The 12,500-nt window shown below is 45.6% G+C and overlaps 1 protein-coding gene across 3 annotated transcripts in view; it reads right to left on the minus strand.

The window, feature by feature from the left end:
- The window catches only part of LOC132991057 (semaphorin-6D-like), a 130,207-nt gene extending 118,727 nt beyond the window's left edge, over nt 1-11,480 (minus strand). For 2 of the 3 annotated variants that reach the window (XM_061059636.1, XM_061059634.1), the window contains exon 1: nt 11,189-11,479. The gene's annotated coding sequence lies outside the window, so the exon portion shown is untranslated. Of the gene's footprint in view, nt 1-11,188 lie in introns of all 3 variants that reach the window. The other variant, XM_061059637.1, reaches the window with a different exon arrangement.
- Nucleotides 11,481-12,500: the final 1,020 nt, after the last annotated feature.

Below are 12,500 nucleotides of genomic sequence, written 5' to 3' on the forward strand. Positions count from 1 at the left end.
AGACATGAGTCGCGGTATGAGTCATAAGCTCCGCCTCCTCCATGTTAACAGATAAGACATGAGTCGCGGTATGAGTCATAAGCTCCGCCTCCTCCATGTTAACAGATAAGACATGAGTCGCGGTATGAGTCATAAGCTCTGCCCCCTCTATGTTAACAGATAAGACATCGGTCGCGGTATGAGTCATAAGCTCCACCTCCTCCATGTTAACAGATAAGACATGAGTCGCGGTATGAGTCATAAGCTCCGCCTCCTCCATGTTAACAGATAAGACATGAGTCGCGGTATGAGTCATAAGCTCTGCCCCCTCTATGTTAACAGATAAGACATGAGTCGCGGTATGAGTCATAAGCTCCGCCTCCTCCATGTTAACAGATAAGACATGAGTCGCGGTATGAGTCATAAGCTCCGCCTCCTCCATGTTAACAGATAAGACATGAGTCGCGGTATGAGTCATAAGCTCCGCCTCCTCCATGTTAACAGATAAGACATGAGTCGCGGTATGAGTCATAAGCTCTGCCCCCTCTATGTTAACAGATAAGACATGAGTCGCGGTATGAGTCATAAGCTCCGCCTCCTCCATGTTAACAGATAAGACATGAGTCGCGGTATGAGTCATAAGCTCCGCCTCCTACATGTTAACACATAAGACATGAGTCGCATAACTCAGACTTCCATTTCCTGATCAACGTTTTCCAGCTCCTCCTCCTGGAGGCGTTCTGAAGCGTTCCCAGGCCAGACAGGAAGTGTAATCCCTCCAGCGAACTCTGGGTCTAACCCCGGAGGCTCCAGTTGGGGTCTTGTATCAGTCACATGACCATCCTTTCTCTGGAGAAATAAAAGATTCTGTTTCAGCCGTGATCTGAGTCCAGTGGAATAACAGAGGAACACACACACACACACACACACACACACACACACACACACAGGTCAGACAAATGAAATCAAAGAGCGCTGCAGGCCACATGTTTGATGGTCACACAGCAGCAGCACCCGGACCGGCCTCTGACTCGCTGCAAAGACATTTCATCTGTCTTCATCTCGCAGACACAATTCACCCGAGACCTCTGTGACACTGAGCGGGGCGATCGAGAGAGGAGAGAGAGAGAGAGAGAGAGAGAGAGAGAGAGGAATGAGCGGGGGAGTCGAGCACATACAAGTCTCTCTACCTGTACTTTACATGATATGTCAGGTAATCAAATGAATCTGGACGGAGCAGGAGCAGCTTCACTTTGTCAGGGAAGAAAAAAAGACGTCTGGTCCGCACATGGAAATAACTCCATTTCCTGTTTTCATATCTTAACTTCCTGTTTTTCCGAGCAGCTGATGTTTCTCAGACATCCTAAAAACAAAGATAAACTTTGACTTCCCCCGGGGGAACATTCAGCGCTCTACACAGCTGCTTTCACTTCATGAACGCTTAACCAACAGATCTGTTCCCCGACACTCGGGCGGCATCTCAAATATCACTCAACGTATCCCACAATGCATTGTGAAAAGAAGTGTTCAACTACACTCCCCAGCAACGTTTTCTAAATCCTCCTTCCAAGGCCGTGTGGAGATGTTCCCTTCATGACATCACAAAGGGCAGTAGCCCCTCCCCCAGGTGGGTGACACTCCCACAGCTAGGTGTTTGTTCTGCCCTCTGAGTCTGCCTTCTCACCGTAAACAATAGGACATGGAGCGAGAAAGCCCGAGTACACCCAAGCCCTTCCAGAGAGGGGGCGTGGTCAGACACCGCTCATTTACATATTTAAAGGTACAGACACAGAAACAGCCTGTTCTGAGCAGGGCTGAAATAGAGGGCTTTATAGACATGATCAAATACAGGATCAGAGTGGATTTAGAACAAGACACTTCACAGACATGTTTTGAGGAGCTCTGAGACTTATTTAAACTGAAGAAGAGGAGGAGGAGGATATGTCACCTTTAAATTCTAATCATCGAATGTTTCTACCTTGAACTGATTTCTTTCTCCAGGAACAAACACTCCACTTCCTGTCCAGTTCACTGATCAGTATAAACATTAATAGTATCTGACTCTCAGATGTTTGATCTGTCTGTTGTTTCATTGTTCTGATGATCGGAGGAGACAGATCTGACAAAAGGAAGAGGAAACAAAAACTTTCAGATTCAGCGCTCACACCTCGGCTGTGAGTCTTCACACGCGCCTCCCACAGCGCTCACATCTCCACCAAGAGACAAAAGACTGAACAACGTCGGAAGTTTTCTCAGCAGGAGGCCGAGCAGCCGTCCTGAAGCTCACAACAAATACCCGTTCCACTGTAGATCCTTTTATCAGGCTGAGCTCCTCGTTATCTTCCTCCTCTCTTTCTTCTTTGTCTATCTGTCTACATGTTAATGTCTCCCCTCTTCTTCCTCGTCCTCCTCCTCTTCCTCCTCCTCTTCCTTCTCTTCCTCCTCCTCCTCCTCCTCTTCCTCCTCCTCCTCCTCCTCTTCCTCCTCCTCCTCTTCCTCCTCCTCTTCCTTCTCCTCCTCTTCCTCCTCTTCTTCCTCCTCCTCTTCTTCCTCGTCCTCTTCCTCCTCTTCTTCCTCTTCCCCTCTTCCTCCTCCTATTTATCTTTCTGTCTTCATGTTAATGTCTCTACTCCTCTTCCTCCTCTTCCTCCTCATTTTCCTGTCTCCGCTCTCATCATTTCCACTTTCCCGTCTGAGCTGCAGACGTTTTTCTCCGACTGTCAGAACACTTTAACACAAAAACTTCAGAACGACGGCAGAAAATTACATGGAAATGACTTTTTCATTTCTTCCTGCAGGTTTCTGAGTGAAAGAGGTTTTTTTTTATCCAGGACGGGAGATTTGTGCAGATATGATGAAGATGGTTCTGTTAGTCAAGAAGAAGAAGACTGAGCTAAACGTGTTGGTGAAAGCATCCTGACCACATAAAATCTCTCTTCATGAGAACGCACAGAAGAAACATCCGAGTCCTCATGAAACGCTGGATTATTAAAGTCACACGGGTCAACACTACAAATCTGAAAATCAGGATTTATTCATCTTGTGCCGTTTTCTTGCAGAAATCTCCTGAAAAACTGTAAATATGAACGCAAACAGCCGGAGTTTCGCCTCCAGCCTCCTCGTATTTATTCTGCAGCAGGTCAGAGTGAGGTGAGAACGCAGCAGGATATTCTCAGGAGAATTCAGCTCGAGCCAATAGGAGAGGGGAGTGAAGTTTCTATACTGTAACTTCTTTTTTTCTTTTTTTATTGGTGATAAGGTGAACAAAATGAAACAAGAATATATAATCATGACAACTAAAGCGAGAACAAATAAACAAAATAAACAAAATAAAAAAATAAAAATAAATAAAACGGACAAAATAGATACAAACTAGCAAAACATAAGTAAAGACACAGAGCAACAATACAAAATACATTTAAATGAGATGAATGTCAAGAAATGATTTTTATGTTCAGGTGTGTTAGAAAGGTGTGAAATGTGTTGTGACAGCGTGATGCATTAAAGTGCAGAACTTAGTGGGGAGTAGCGAGTAAACAAACAAAAATATAAATAAATGAAAAATTAGTTAGAGAAAAAATAATGTATATATGCATGTAAACAATAATGGAAAGAATATATAAACATAATAATGTGACCATACTGTAACTTCTGTCCTTCATCTCATTGTGTCCTGTTGCACAATCACAGTAAAGGCTTTCAAATCATTTCTTCTGTCCTGAGGTCTGACCTTTACTTCACTCACATGCTTTAAACAACAGACTCTCAGACTGAGGTCTGTGTTTTGTTTCCAGGAAGAAGAAGTCCACAGTGGACCACTCTGTGCCGTGTGTTCAGTCCGGTCTAACCTTCAGCTGCTTCAGTCGGAGCAGTAAGTGAATGTAGAGAGAGTAAACAGGAATAAATAACACTCAGAGTCAGGGTCAGCAGGTCAGCTCACACCAACACCCCAAATACCACAGATGGGTTTTATTGTCTTATTCTGAAGGGGGAAGCAGCCGCTGAGACTGGAGTGTGTGTGTCAGTGTGTCAGTGTTGTGCAGCAGATGTTGATCTGAAGACAAACACAGCTGTAGTTCTGTTTACTGTGTGAACCTCTGCTGCTGTTTGTCTCAAACATTAAACTGAGAGCGCGAGTTAATCAGACGTCTGCTCAGCGTCTGTCTCCGAGCGCTCATCCCGACGTCATCAGGAGGAACGTTAGAGCAACAATATGAAACTTTGAAAACCTGAAAATCAGAGATCCGTCCTGACCGGCCTCTACACTCTCACCCGATGTTTGTCTGAGTCTCAGAGCTTCTTTATCACATTCGTGCATCGTCTGCTGCAGGATTTATCAGCTGAAGATGGAGAAGGAGGATACGGGATAACATCTCCTCTGCTGCGTCTTGAGTCTCCTGTTTGTGTCTCGACATGAAGCAGAAAACAACACAAACACATTCAGACCTCGGGTTCAAACTCCGGGCTGAAGTTCCTCTTTAGAATCTGACTTTAGACCTTCGACTCAAACCGGCCACATGTCAACAAAAGTGTTCTGTTTTTAAATCTATTTCACCAGAAGTTAAAGACCAAACAGATCGTCTCTATCGTCTCTCTGGACATCCATCTCCATCTTTCTGCCATTTCATCGACTGCAGGTTGAAGTTTTGCTGAATGTGCATGAATTAATTTTCTAAAAATCTATTTCTTGTGTTTATCTGAATGCATTACTTCATCTTCATGTCTCTGTACAACCCCCAGATTTTAAAAAAAAAGTCAGAATGCATCTTCCTCTGCCAGAGTATCGACTGTTCCTCTGCAAACACACACACACACACACACACACACACAGAGAGACACACACACACACACACACACACACACACACACACACACACAGAGAGACACACACACACACACACACACACACACACAGAGAGAGACACACACACACACCTTGAGAGAGAGCAGTGTGTGTTGCTGCCAACAGCTGATCAATAAAGCAGGAAGAGAAGCTTCATAGAGACACACAGAGGTCACCTGGCTGTGTGTGTGTGTGTGTGTGTGTGTGTGTGTGTGTGTTTGTTTATTGTGCCAGTGGGCATCAAACCAGCAGAAGAAAATCAAGAGTTTAAAAGTTTTCAAGTTTTAAGTCAGAAAAGTTTAACTGAATGACACAAGGGAGAGAGTGTGTGTGTGTGTGTGTGCGTGTGTGTGTGTGTGTGTGTTGAGATGACTCTTAAACCATCTCTCAAAAATAAAACCAAACGTAAAAGTGACAAATAATTTAGGCTGACACACACACACACACACACACACACACACACACACACACACACACACACACACACACACACACACACACACACACACACACACACACACACACACACACACACACACACACACACACACACACACACACACACACACACACACACACACACACACACACACACACACACACACACACACACACACACACACACACACACACACACACACACACACACAATGTGCATGGTGAGACTGTTAATAACCAGCAGAAAGCGGAGAAGCTGTGATGATGTGAACGCCGTGCAGAGGAAGCGGAGGATCTCCCAACACGTCGGACTGTTGCTCGTCTGTAGAATCAGCATGTGAGTGTTTCATGTTTTATGCAGCGCTTGTTTAACATTCATGCATGATTCAGACGCTACAAACACACAGCGTGATAACCTGAGGCGAGAATTCATCAACACGGGGAGGGAAGCTGCTGCAGGAAAAGTAGAAATCCAGAATCTGAAGACATGACTGAACTACAGGTTGGAAAAAGGAGCGGAAGAGACTCTTTGTGCAGATGTGTTCTGGACGACTTTTCATTTTCTTAATGAACTTTATGAATCACCCCGAGAGGAGAGGAGGTTCAGGAAAAGCCAGAAGAAGAAAAATCTGGACGTTTGGATGATCTGTTCCGTTTATTATCCCACAGTATTTTGCAGTATTACATCCTGACATGTCATGTTTTGTCATATTGTTTTTTGTCGAGTCATCATTGAGTGATTCTGTGAGTCCTGCCCCTAACAGCTGATCTGTGAAAGTCGATTTTTAGCTCTTAAACCGCTGACTCTGATGAACAGAAATTAATAAAAGAGGGAGAACTAATGTGAGGAAATGTGAAGTTTTAAATAACACGGCGAGTGACCCGTTCTGTCTTCATTAAGATTAAAACTCTGAGATTAGATTTTTAACACGAGACAAATCCTCTCTGAGCCGAGCGTGCAGCTGAGCAGCCTCCTCAGCCTTCATCCTGTTGCGTCACAGTTACACCGTTTTACCCCCCAAAAAAAGTGTCAGGGCGAGGAAAGAGGAAAGGAGGAGGCAAGGGAAGGAAAGGAGGAGAGGAGAGGAGAGAGAGAGAGAGGAAACAAAGAGCACACATCATGCCTGTCAGGTGTGTTTGATTCATCACACCACACAGCCCTGCAGCAAGAGAGACGGGAGGGAACAAGAGGAGAGGGAGTGGAAAACACACACTCACTCACTCACACACACACACACACACAAAGATTAAAAGGTCTGAGAACTTCCTGTCTTCTTGATTCCCTCATTTTGTATCACTGAGCGCTACAAAAACATCACACACACACATTTGTACTCTGAGTGTGTGTGTGTGTGTGTGTGTGTGTGTGTGTGTGTGTGTGTGTGTGTGTGTCAGGATACTCTGATTTCCCTGCGACATGACCTCAGCACTGTCTGTGTGTGTGTGTGTGTGTGTGTGTGTGTGTGTGTGTGTGTGTGTGTGTGTGTGTGTGTGTGTGTGTGTGTGTGTGTGTGCAGCCCTGATGTAACTCAGTGGAGCTCCTGACATCAGCGAATCTCTTGGTCTCTGAACTAATGAAGCAAAAGGAGGACGAGAGGGAGAGAGAGGGAGAGAGAGAGAGAGAGAGGGAGAGAGAGGGAGAGAGAGAGAGAGAGAGAGGGAGAGAGAGAGAGAGAGAGAGAGAGAGAGAGAGAGAGAGAGAGAGAGAGATCCACGACCTCAGCAGTCTCAGTTACACTCATCTGATTAATTAATCAACACACACTGAACCAATCAGACAGCTGGATTCATAAAAAGATAACTGATCACAGTTACAGTCCTGAATGATCTGGATTTGTTTGGACCAGAGAAGGTAGGCGCTTTTAAGACACGCCCCCACACGGCCGTTTTGGACGCCCCTCAGTTTGTCAGATATGAGAGCAGTTATCAGGTCAACAGGTGTTGCAGCGATGGAAGCGGGCAAGAGAAGTGGTTCAGATAGAAGTGATTGTACCCGACCTAAAAAGCCTCTGCATGTTTCTAATAAGCTCCACGAGCAGAAACGTGCTCAAACTAGGATCAATATTGGAGATGCTTTTGAAAAATGGAGAGAGGTTAGAACACAGAAAGGTTTACAGACCCATGCAGAGCTGGATAAACACTGAAGCTTCAGAGTCCACCACATGGTGACCTGTGTGAGCATGGCCTCTAGAGAGGAGGGGGGGGGGGACAGCTCTCTTATGATGTTTAGAATTTAGACTGCAGTACCCATTTTAACCACTAGGGGGTCAGAGTTACATACTGCTCCTTTAATGGTTGAGAGAATCTAAAAGACTAAAACAGATTTATGGTTACGTGTTTAGACGTTTTTAGAGAGCTGGTTTCAGGGCTTTCAGGAGCAGGAACGATCGACGATTTTCTGGAGATTAGTCGATGATAGCGTTGCCTTCAACAGGAAGTTGTCATCATTTAGTTAGAACAAAGTCAGACGGAGAGAAGAAGCAGAAACATCTGCTCACACTGATTATCTAACAACTCTGACAACATTCCTCTCCTACAATTTACTACTGTCGAGCTCTCACACACACACACACACACACACACACAGGATTAGAACAAAAGGCGAGTCCCGCGGTACAGATTTGCTCAGAGAACATAATGTCTGATGACATGCAGCAGCTTTCACAGCGACGCGGCTAATCTTCCTGCTCGGGACTCAAATCATTCTCCCTCTCTTCTTCTTCCTCCCGTCTCGCCATCCGCCCACCTAGAACCCACCGGTGGGACTCGCAGGTCGTTGTGTCCAAAACGAAAACACCAAGGTTAGCGTGCACAATGAGCCGGCGGCGGTTAGCGACCCGGTCACAGATGAGAGAGTCAGGTGTTCAACTCTTCAAAAAAGCACGGAGACGTTTTGGATCATGACACCTTCACACGTGGTCAGAGTGGACGGTAAAGGTCACACTGGAGGGAGGGGTGGGGGGGGGGGGGGCGAGGGGGGCGGTGTTAATCCTGGTTTAGTTTCTGTTTGAGAAACAAACATGTGAACTTTGACCTCCGTGTGAAACGACATAACAGTCCATGAGAAAGTGCGGTTACTAAACTCTGCGCACCACCATCTACTTCCTACTTCCTGTGTCGTCTAGAGGACGGCGCCCTTTGCATGGAAACGCCATCAACACGTGAGCTGAATGTGATGAAGCAGCGTTGAGGAGCAGCCGAGCGTTTTACATCTCTTTATGAAGCAGCTCTTAAACATTAATGCACGGCTGTAAAACCAGAACACACACCGTAAAAAAACGCTTTAACCTCCGTGGCGAGGGCTCGCCGCGCACCGAGCACGGGACATATGGACGTGAGAATCATTACACTGATGTGTGGGCCCGCTCATGATCACCAGAGAGCGTGAACATGAGTGATGAAATATCCTGGGATGTGTCAACAGATAAAACTAACGAGGGGCTTTGATGAACACGCCGTGTATCCCAGCATGCTTTGCAGGAACGGGGTGTGAGTTCAGGTGGCGTGCAGTGGGTGGCGTTGGTGGCTGTGGTCGTATCAGTGCACGTGTCAGCGGTACATAGGACACATCCCACTTTTGAGATGAAGACAAAGGTATAAATAAAACAGCATGTTAGAATAAGTTGTGCTGTTTTTGTTACCATGGCAACATATAGGTTTAATCTGATATCATTACAAGAAATCCCTGCAGTGGAAACCAGATTAGATTTTCATCTCAGTCCAAGAATCTTTTCAAATCAAACATCATAAAAACTGTTTCAGGACCGCAGGAAAATGATATGCAAGCACAGAAAAAGGGGCGCGGTCACGATGCAGAAGCGCGTCTGTAAGGGGGGGTTCAGAGACGAGGGGGGTGTGCGGGCTGAAAGCTCAACACCCCCGGAGGTCATTAATCATCAGTTCAGCTTCATAATCATCAAATGAGGGTTTCTAAACAGAGACTCAGCCAGGAGTCCCAGTCCCTGCAGAGAGTCCATCAGGAACCCGCCTGCATCCAGCCTCAGGCCCCTCCCGTGGAGCATGGACCCCGTCTTTGACCTCCAGGACCACCGGGGTCAAAATAAAGTTCACAGTTTCAAGTCCCTGAGCGTCCAGAGGGAACTTCAGCGAGCTCACCTGCAGCCTGAGCATCACACCTGTGTACTGTCCCTTTAAAGATTTAAAGGGACAGTACACAGGTCACAGATCTGATAAAGTGCAGAACAACGTTTAGATTCTTAAAGCTTCAGTTCTTTATTGATTCCATCGATCATGATTTGACAAACACAAGATATCAAAAGTATTCAGTCAGGCGTCTACAACCCGTCACAAATCTCAACGCACAGCGATACACGGCGTCCAATGACTGTCAACATCTGACCACCCAGATACAACACATCTCCAAAATCCAACAAAGGAAGAAAAAGTTGATGACTCAAGCAAAATCAAATCTGTTTCATGTTTTACCCCATCGTGTGTCTTCACTTCATACACTGAATAAAAGCCGGTTTAACGGTTTGTATAAAATCTAATTATGACCCCTCAGAGCAGACAGAGCCTCACGCCCCACCTCAGATCTTTGGTGCCCCCCCCCCCCCTCAGAGGGGCCCCAGGTCAGGTGGACTTATGATCTATGCGGTGATTAGCGTTTTGTCTTTGTCACGTCTGAGTGTCAAAAAAAGACAGAAACAGAAAGACAGAGTTTATAGACTGAATATTGAATCTGTTTATCGGGCGGGTGAATCAACAGAGACGATGGCTGGAGCCTCAGTGACACGTGATGAGCTCCATCCTGCACAGCTTTCTCCTTTTGCACATTTAAGTCACTTTATTTAAAGTCTTTATTCACAGTTTTATTCTTATTTCTGCTCCCTGAGAGCCGGAGCTCCGCTGCTCACACGCTCCTTCCTCTCTATTCTTCTTCATCGTAATTTTCTTCTTGCACCAAAAACACCAAAACTTAAACTTCCTTAGACGCCGCTGGTCGCTTCTGGATCTTAAATCTGAGATGTTAGATGTTGCTCAGGGAATATTTTAGAAGAGAGAATTAGAGTAAAACATCTTCTTACAGCAGACTAATCATTAAGACATCCTGTAAGAGACACACACTGATGACCTTACAGTAAATATCTACACAGGTGTCATCTTTTCATGAAGAGCACATCGTGGTGGTGATCATCTGTGTTCTAATCCTCTCATTCATGCCTGGATCAGATTTGAAAAAAGGACCTGATCCAAAAATCTCCCAGAACAGAATCCATGTTTTCATCGATAGCTGAGTCTCCTCTCTGCCAGCCTGAAAATTAACCCCTTAAAAGCTGCACAGGAGACAAAGCCAGGCCGTCCACGAGAGGCCGATCCCCGGGTCTGTAACGACCTGCTGAATATTTATCAGGAAGATAACGAGGAGACAACAAGAGGCGCTGATGGAGGAGGGATATGAAAACAGGAAAAGAGGACAATCTCCTCCCTGCGTGAGCCCTGACGACTCCGTCAGCATGAAAAGCTCAACTTAAAGCAGCCACACACACACACACACACACACACACACACACACACACACACACACACACACACACACACACACACACACACACACACACACACACACACACACACACACACACACACACACACACACACACACACACACACACACCTGCCTCTTCGGCTGCCCGGCTGACTGACAGCCATCAATCAAAGATGCAAAACACGCACGCAAACCCAAAAAAACGCACAGAAACGCACGAATCTGAAAAAGCATGATGCGCACAAAACGCACACAATCCCACCCGGTGCATCCCGCTGCTTTCTGCAAGAACACACACACTTCCTAGATACACACACAATTAAGATGGCAAGCGCGCACACACACACACACACACACACACACATTTCTCGGGAGCAGCTGAGACGCAGGGGAACGTCAGAAGAAGAAGAAACACTGACCTTTGTGTGTCCACGTCTCCTCACAGACAGACCAGTCAGAGTCCGGCACCAACACACGCTCCCAGTAATCCACTACAGCTCCGCTAACATCCAAAAAAACGGGACCGAACCAGCGGGAAAAAAATCCTCCTCCAGCAGCCACGAGCCGCTCCAGGTATAAATCCAGCGCGAGCGAGCTGACAGAGAGACACCGACACACACAGAGAGAGAGAGAGAGAGAGAGAGAGAGAGAGAGAGAGGGAGAGAGGGAGAGAGAGAGACGGTGTGTCCACTCCGGGTCCAAACGACACAATGAGGCAGCTCACAGCAGACCAGCCTCTCCCGCTGCAGGCCACGCCCTCCTCCTTACCATAATGGGCTCCAGCAGCCAATCAGAGGACGGGGCTCACTCCACAGGACTCCACCCCTTTTTAATTTAAAGCCACTGTGATGGAAACAACTGTTGGTGCAAAGTTAACAAATATAATGAAATGTTTAAAATGTTACAGATTAAATATGATTTTCAACATGAACTCAACTTTCTTGAAAAATAAAAATTTAAATGAAATTTCTTTTTTTAAAGTAATACTGTCAGAGGTTTGAATCCCATTATTCCTCTGATGTTTTAAGACAATTCTTAAAAGTTTTAATATGTTTTATTTGTACACTTAAATATCGAAATTATTTTTTTTAAATGACTAAATCTTTGTTAATTATCTTTTTTCGTTGAGTTCTTACATTATCTCAAATATTTCCAACAGTTATCGAAGCCGCAGAAAATATTGGATTTTATCAGTCGACATGTTGTGTATCGTTGCCATGGAAACGAGATCGATCTGATAAATTAAGGATTTAAAACAAACTTAGAGCAGTTCCTGTAATTCAAAGTGTTTGTTCTAGTCTTTAGTGTGAAAGGATGTGATGGTCAATCGTGTCAAAATTGTTAAAAATTCTCAAAATCGGACTTCACTGGTTTGGGGGTCGAACCGACACGAGGATCAGTTCTGATGTGCACTGAACCCGCACCTGAGGGACCTTTCACCTTTCACCTTTTAGCAGGATGTTACAGGTGAGTTGTGGTTAGAGGAAGGGGCGGGACGTCAATGCATATTCTCAACATGTCCGCCCTGGTCATGGAGATATTCTGACTTCATCCTGTCTAGATGGAGGAGGCTGAGGCAGGCTGTCCATTTGTATATATTCTGAAAACATGGTGACCGCCATTGTTGGGCTTCATAAGCCCTCTTTAGTAAATAATGGGTGTTGTCACCATAGTCTGTAAATATTAATATTTGAAGCCTGAGTGACGTCGCCCGTCTGTCCCTGCAGGGGG

This window comes from Labrus mixtus, chromosome 16, assembly GCF_963584025.1.
Source record: "Labrus mixtus chromosome 16, fLabMix1.1, whole genome shotgun sequence".
NCBI lineage: Eukaryota > Metazoa > Chordata > Actinopteri > Labriformes > Labridae > Labrus > Labrus mixtus.